Genomic DNA, 7,465 nt, shown 5'->3' with positions numbered 1-7,465 from the left:
TCTTCCACTTTTTTCCTTTTATTCTTTGTTTTCCTTTTGCTGCTTCTTTTATTCGTTTTTTCTTTATTTTTCCCTTTTTTCTTTATTTCTCTCTTGTGTTTTTTCCTTTTTTTCCTTTATTTTTCTTTAATTTTCCATTTTTCTTTTGCCTTTTCCCTTTTTTTCTTTATTGTTCTTCCTTTCCCCCTTTTTTCTTTATTTTTCCCCTGTTTTTTTCTTTTTTCTTTATTTTTATTTCACTTTTTTCCTTTTATTCTTTTTCTTTTGCCTTTTTGTTTTTGCTATTTTTTCTTTTGCTTTTTTCCCCTTTTATTATTTATTTTCCTTTAGCTTTTTCTTTTTTTTTTCCTTTATTTTTTCTTTCATTTTCCCTTTTTTCTTCATTTCTGTCCTGTTGTTTTCCTTTTTCCTTTTGCCTTTTTCCTTTCATTGTTAATTTTTTTTTCCTCTTTGTTTCTTCTCATTTTTCCTTTATTGGTTTCCATTTTGCCTTTATTCTTCTTTTTGCTTCTTTTTTTGCTGCTTTTTATTGTTGTTGTTGCTTTTGCTTTTAAACTTGTAAATACTTTTTGTTTGATTTTTGTCTCTCTTTTGTTGTTCTAATTTTTTGGGTTTATTTTATTTTATTTTCCTTTTTTTGCTTGTTTCTTTGAGTTTGCCTTTTTCTTTCTCTCCCTCTCTGCGTTTGCCTTTTCCTTTCTCTCTCTCTCTGTGGGTTTGCCTTTTTCTTTCTCTCCTCTTTGGCTTTGCCTTTTTCTTTCTCTCCTCTTTGGCTTTGCCTTTTCCTTTCTCTCTCTCTCTGGCTTTGCCTTTTTGTTTTCTCTCTCTGGATTCTGTTTTGTTTTGTGTTTTTCTTTTCTTTTTGGGTCATCTGGAATTTGATTTGTGTTGAAATGAAGCCTCTGAACTCCTGGCAGAGTGGAACATGCAGCTTTCAGTTTCCTCAGTGATCTCCCCTGTGGAGCTGACAAACCCACCCTAGGGATGGGGCAGAAATCCCTGGGGAGGAGGAAAGAGGCCAGGGAAGGATTTTTGCCTTCTGCCTTTAAGCACCAGCAATAAACCACCACCAACCCCCCCTCAGCAGAGCAAACCAGCCCCTGCTTGGTGGAAAGTCTCAGCTTCACCTCCAAACCTTCACCTCTTTAGTAATGAGGTTATGGCCCCTCAATGTGTGCAGAATTGAGGGGGGGGCTGAGGACTCAAGAAGGAGCTGGAGGGGTCCTGGGGTGCAGCAAATTGCTGCCCAAAGGTGGGGGGGCTCCAGGCTTGGCTCTATGCTGGGCTCCTTTGCCCCATCCTCTACCAGCTGCCTTCACCCTCCCATTCCCCACCTGGAGCAGGAGGTTTGTGCCTCCTTGGAGCCTCCCAGGGCTCAGCCTTTGGTGGGGGGAGGAACAGAGGGAATATTTTTCAGGGCTTTTTAAATAGCAGACCCAGGGAGGTGCCAGGCCCTGGGGGGGGCTCTTTGTGTCTTATTCTTCCTCCTCTTCCAAATCTCTTGAGGTGAGGGTGAGGGAGGGGAAAAAAACCAAACCATGAAATGTGGCACATTTGGATTAGCTTCTCAAGGGGTTTTAGAGCTAATTGTTAGCACCACCATTATTTCGTGTCACTATTTAAACCACCCCCTACCCTCCCCCCATCACCACCACCCCCCTCTCTGCAGCAAGGTTTCACTGTTCTCACCAGAAGATAACCAAACAGCAGTGTCAGAAGGTCACTGATTCCCACCACTCTTGGGTGGGTTTTAGCTCTGGGATCTGTTCGTGAGGATTTGTTTGGGTTGCTTTTGTAATGCTCTTGATGATTTGGACAGGGACAGTAACTGCTGCCACCACCTCTCCCAGCCTGGGGGAGGGGGCTGTGGGGTGGGGGGAAGGGTTTGTTTCCACGGTGTGGGATTGGGGCAAACAACCCAGAACTTGGGTTCTTGTTGCTGTAAATCCAAACCCCCCCCCAAAAAAAAAAGTGGATTGGCACTGATTTATTCTGCTTGTTTTCAGAAGGGTGGCGAAGCCAAATTGGGATTCATTTGAAAGGAGAGAGATGATTCCACACCCCACACCCACTGGGGTGGGAGGAGGGTTAGGAGCAGCTATGAAGACTGATTTTTGGGAGGAGAGGGGGGAGAAAAAAACCTTGCACTGATGCTTTTCACGTTGTGGAGACCAACCCCACCCCTCAGCTCAAGCAGGAGTTTTCCTGGCTCCAAAAACCAACCCTTGGCTTGGAATTCCAACACCTTCAGCAGCAGGAAGGGTTGGGTTGTGCAGCAGCAGTTATTGTCCTTTAAGGTGTTGCAACAGCAGGGAGGGGGGGGGGAAAGAACCCCTTGTGGTGTGTTTGAGTAGTGAGAGGGGAAACAAATAGAGGAAAAAGGATAAAAAAAAGAGAAAAGAAAATGGAAAAGAAGAGAAAAGAGAAAGGAATTAAAAAAATAAAAGAGAAAAGGAAGAGACAAAAAAAGAGAAAAGGAAGAGACAAAAAAAAGGAAGATAAAAGACAGAGAAAGATAAAAGAGAAAAAGAAAATGTAAAAGAAAAATGAGAAATGAAAAATAAAATAAGAATTTTAAAAAATTAAAGGCAGAAAAGGAAAATTGAGAAAAGAAAATGAGAAAGAGAAAAATGAATGGAAAATAGAAGAAAATATTAATTGAAAATAAAGAAAATAAATGGAAAAGAGGAAAAATAAATGGAAAAAGGAAAAAATGGAAAAAGAAGTAAAATAAATGGGGAAAGAAAGGAAAAGTAAATGATGAAGGAAGAGAAGAAAAATAAAGGGCAAAAAGAGAAGAAAAATAAATTGAAAAAAAAAAAAGAAATTAAAACCAAATGGGAAAAAGAGAAGGAAAATAAATGAGAAAAGAAAGGAAAAATAAATTTAAAAGGTAAGAAAAATAAATGGAAGAAGACAAAGGGGAAAGAGAAGAAAAATAAATGGGAAAAGAGAAGAAAAATTAATGAGAAAGGAAAAATTAATGGAAAAGAGAAGGAAAATTAATGGAAAAGAAAGGAAAAATAAAAGGAAAAGAAGACAAATAAAAGGAAAAGAAGACAAATAAATGGAAAAGAAGACAAATGGGAAAGAATAAAACTAAATGGAAAAGAAAGGAAAAATAAATGGAAAAGAAGAAAAATAAATGGAAACAAAAAGGAAAAATTAATGGAAAAGAGAAGAAAAAATAATGGAAAAGAGAAGAAAATTTAATGGAAAAGAAAGGAAAAATAATGGAAAAGAAGACGAATAAATGGGAAAGACAAAAATAAATAGAAAAGAAAGGAAAAATAAATGGGAAAGAGAGGAAAAATAAATGGGAAAGAGAGGAAAAATAAATGGGAAAAGTGAAGAAAAATAAATGGAAAAAGAAAGGAAAAATGAAAAGAGAAGAAAAATAAATGGAAAGGAAAAATAAATGGAAAAGAAAGGAAAAACAAATGAAAAAGGAGACAAATCAATGGGAAAGAGAAGAAAAACAAATGGGAAAAGAAAGGAAAAACAAATGGGAAAATCTCAAAAGGAGAGAAAAGTAAACAAAAAAAAAAGAGGAAAGAAGAAAAGAAGAAAGAAAAGAGAAAAAAAAAAGAAGATGGAAAATAAAATAGAATAAAATAAAAAAAAAGCTACCTCAAGGTATGAAGTTACCTCAGCAATTACAATTTTCTCTTTGGATTTTGGTCTTTATTTGTTTGGTTTGGGTTTTTTGTTTGGGTTTTTTGGTTGTTTGGGTTGGGTGTTTTTTTTTTTTTTAACATTTTTTTTTTTGTTTGGTTTTTATCTCTTTTTGTTGTGGGTTTTTTTTTTTTCCTTTTGGTTTTGTTTTGGGGCTTGCTGATATTTTATATTAAAAAAAAAAAGAAAAAAGCAAAAGCTGGAGAGTCTTGGATGGTTTTTTTGTTTGTTTCAGGTTAATGAAGCAAACCAAACACACACACAAAAAAAAAAAGCAGCAAAAGAGAGAAAAGTTCAAATTTCAGAATTTCATCCCAGGGCAGGAAAGTTTCTGTGCAGGTCACTGAGGTGTTCTGAAGCTCTCCATGGAGCAAAGGCAGGCAGAGTGGAAGAGATACCTGCAGCTGCTGCTGCTGCCTTTGGGTTCGGTTCCTACAGCAGCAAAGTCAGAGTGGAAGAGATGCCTGCAGCTGCTGCTGCTGCCTTTGGGTTTGGTTCCTGCAGCAGCAAAGTCAGAGTGGAAGAGATGCCTGCAGCTGCTGCTGCTGCCTTTGGGTTCGGTTCCTGCAGCAGCAAAGTCAGAGTGGAAGAGATGCCTGCAGCTGCTGCTGCCTTTGGGCTTGGTTCCTACAGCAGCAAAGTCAGAGTGGAAGAGATGCCTGCAGCTGCTGCTGCTGCCTTTGGGCTTGGTTCCTACAGCAGCAAAGTCAGAGTGGAAGAGATGCCTGCAGCTGCTGCTGCTGCCTTTGGGTTTGGTTCCTGCAGCAGCAAAGTCAGGCAGAGTGGAAGAGATGCCTGCAGCTGCTGCTGCTGCCTTTGGGTTTGGTTTGTTGCTGTTTGGTCTGGGTTGGGATTTTTTGTTTTGTTTTGTTTCTCTCTTTTTTACACCTTTTAATTAATTTTAATTTAAAAAACCCACCAAAACTGAGGCCTTTTCAAGCCACTTCAATGAATTTCAGCCCAACCCAAGAGCTGTCAGATGTGATCTACTCTTCAAGACCTGAGGCAAATTGGAGCCCACCAAACATTTTTGCATGATTGGGAGAAAAAAAAAAATCAATTTCTTCCTTTTTTTTTTCTCTTTAATTTTTCTTTTTCCTTTTTTTTGGTTTGGTTTTGGGTGGGGTTTTTTTGTTGTTGTTTTTTAATCATTTTTTTTTCCTGGGGTTTTATTCATTTGATACTTTTTGGGATTGGATTGTTTTGTTTTTTTTTTTTTTTACATCCAATTTTGGAGTTTTATTTATTTGTTGCTTTTTGACTTTTTAAACTGTTTTGATTTCCTTTTTTTTTAATTAGTTTTGGGGTTTTATTTGATACTTTTTGGGTGTGGTTTTTTTTTTCATTTTTTCATTTTTTAATTTTTTATACCCAGTTTTGGAGGTTTATTTATTTGTTGCTTTTTTAATTGGTTTGCTTTTTTTTAAAAAAATTCAGTTTCAAGGTTTATTTATTTGTTGCTTTTTGTGATTTTTTTAATTGTTTTGGGTTCCTTTTTTTTAATTAGTTTTGGGGGTTTATTTATTTGATACTTTTTGGGTTTGGGTTTTTTGAGGGTTTCTTCTATACTCAGCGGTGCTGGGGATGCTCTCGTCGGGGCACGGCGCTGCTGGGAGTGCTCTCGTCGGGGCACGGCGGTGCTGGGGATGCTCTCGTCGGGGCGCGGCGGTGCTGGGAGTGCTCTCGTCGGGGCGCGGCGGTGCTGGGAGTGCTCTCGTCGGGGCACGGCGGTGCTGGGGATGCTCTCGTCGGGCACGGCGGTGCTGGGGATGCTCTCGTCGGGGCACGGCGGTGCTGGGGATGCTCTCGTCGGGGCACGGCGGTGCTGGGGATGCTCTCGTCGGGGCGCGGCGGTGCTGGGAGTGCTCTCGTCGGGGCACAGCGGTGGGGTCAGCTGCCAGAGCATGGCAGTAGAGTCATCTACTGGAGCATGGCAGTGGGATGCTCTGCTGGGGCATGGCTGTAGGATCATCAGTGGAGCAAAGCTGGAGGTGGGGAGAGTCAGGCTGGAGGTGAGGAAGAAGTTGTCGAGCATGAGAGTGGTGAGAGGCTGGCAGGGGTTGCCCAGGGAGGTGTTGGAAGACTCATTCCTGGAGGTGTTTAAGGCCAGGCTGGGTGAGGCTGGGGGCAGCCTGCTCTGGTGTGAGGTGTCCCTGGGCATGGCAGGGGGCTGAAGCTGGCTGATGCTTGTGGTCCCTTCCAGCCCTGCCTGATTCTATCACTCCATGATTCTATGATCTTCTCTTGGAGATTGGGAGATTTGTTTCCCAAAGAGGTCCTCACCAACATGCCCCCCCCCCCCCAGCCCGTGCCAGCAGCTGGCACCTCACCATCTCCCGCAGGAGTTGAGCTAGGCAGAAATAAAAGGGGCAAAATAACGAGGGAAAGAAGGAAAACAGAGAAATAAAGGAGGAAATAGAGGGGGGAAAGGAGAAGGTTAGAAAAACAGAAAGGAAAAGGGGAATAGACAAAAACAGAGAAATAAAGGCAGGGACTGGAGGAAAAACAGAGAAATGAGGAAAATAAGGGGGAAATAGAGGAAAAAAAAGGAGAAGGAAAAAAATAAAGAGGAGGTATAAGGGAAAACAGAGAAATAAAGGTGGGGAATAAGAGCAATAAAGCAGGGAAATGAATGGCGAGGGTCAAGGATGGGGGTGGGGGGAGCGCGGGGGCGGCAGCGATGCAGCTCGGAACTGTCCCGCAGGATGCTACGGCCTGTCCTCGGCCCCGGTAATGCCGAAAGGGTGTCGGTACGGTGGTTAAATAGAGTTTGTAGTAATAATTAATGTCGTTTTCTCAAGCGAGGCGGCGGACGAATTCTTCGGCATTCCGGCTGTCAACCGCAGCGGCATCCTGCGGACCCTCCTAGGAGGCTCAAGGGCACCGAGAGCGACCGGACCGGTCGCTCTCGGTGCCCTTGAGCCGCCTAGGAGGATCGGTAGGTTGCTCGCAGAGTGGGGACGCCATGAGAACGAGGTTAATCTCGGAGCGCACAAACAACGCATCCGGTAACACCGGAGCTAGAGGAAGGGAAAGCAACAACCGGACGCGAGTGAGTGGCATAGACCGAGACCACGAGGGCTGCCTGCGGACGCAGCGGTCCCATGGTGTAATGGTTAGCACTCTGGACTTTGAATCCAGCGATCCGAGTTCAAATCTCGGTGGGACCTCGTACCCCTTTTTGCCGCTCGGTGACTCTCCGGTAACGCAGAAAGGCGCGGATTAAAAAAACAACCCCACCGGAACCGGGCAGCCGCAGCGGGAGGCGATACCGGTTGCGTGTCCGCTCCCAACATCTTCATCCCTGCCGGTTCCCGCCGGGCTCCATTTTGTTGCGGGAGGGGGGAGCCGAGTTCTTCAGTGCGCATGTGCCCATGGGGACGACAGGAGGGGCGCAGAGGCCAGAGGGTGGTATTCTAAACGGTGATTGGGTGCAAGAGGTGACACTCTCGCTATATGCGCTCTACTATTGGCTGAGAGCGCGCTGCGCCCCGCCTCCTACGTGTTATAGCGGAGCGACGCCGTGAGGCGGTGTCGGTAGCGCCGGTGGGTGGGGGCTGCCTTAAAGGCTCCGCCTGGCCCTAAGCCGCCGTCCCGAATCCCTTCAGCCGCAGCTTAGGCGGTGCTGACGCAGGTGTCCAGCCGTTTAACGGCTATTAACGGGTCAATCCCCTCCGAGCGCAGGAACCGCGACCGTATCCGGGTATTGCCCCGGATTAGGGACAGCGCCGGTGCTTTGCTTTGGGCCAGGGGCCAGGCACAGTCCTGTAATGACAGACAGAACCCAGCA

General features: G+C 43.9%; 1 non-coding gene across 1 annotated transcript; it reads left to right on the top strand.

Annotated features, from left to right (window-relative positions):
- Positions 1–6,773: 6,773 nt before the first annotated feature.
- TRNAQ-UUG (transfer RNA glutamine (anticodon UUG)) lies at positions 6,774–6,845 on the top strand. Its single transcript has one exon. It is a non-coding gene; the product is annotated as a tRNA-Gln (tRNA).
- Positions 6,846–7,465: the final 620 nt, after the last annotated feature.

The sequence above is a fragment of the Pogoniulus pusillus genome, chromosome 40 (assembly GCF_015220805.1).
Source record: "Pogoniulus pusillus isolate bPogPus1 chromosome 40, bPogPus1.pri, whole genome shotgun sequence".
NCBI lineage: Eukaryota > Metazoa > Chordata > Aves > Piciformes > Lybiidae > Pogoniulus > Pogoniulus pusillus.
The sequence above is the reverse complement of the archived record's forward strand: the minus strand, read 5'-3'. Positions and strand labels throughout refer to the sequence as shown.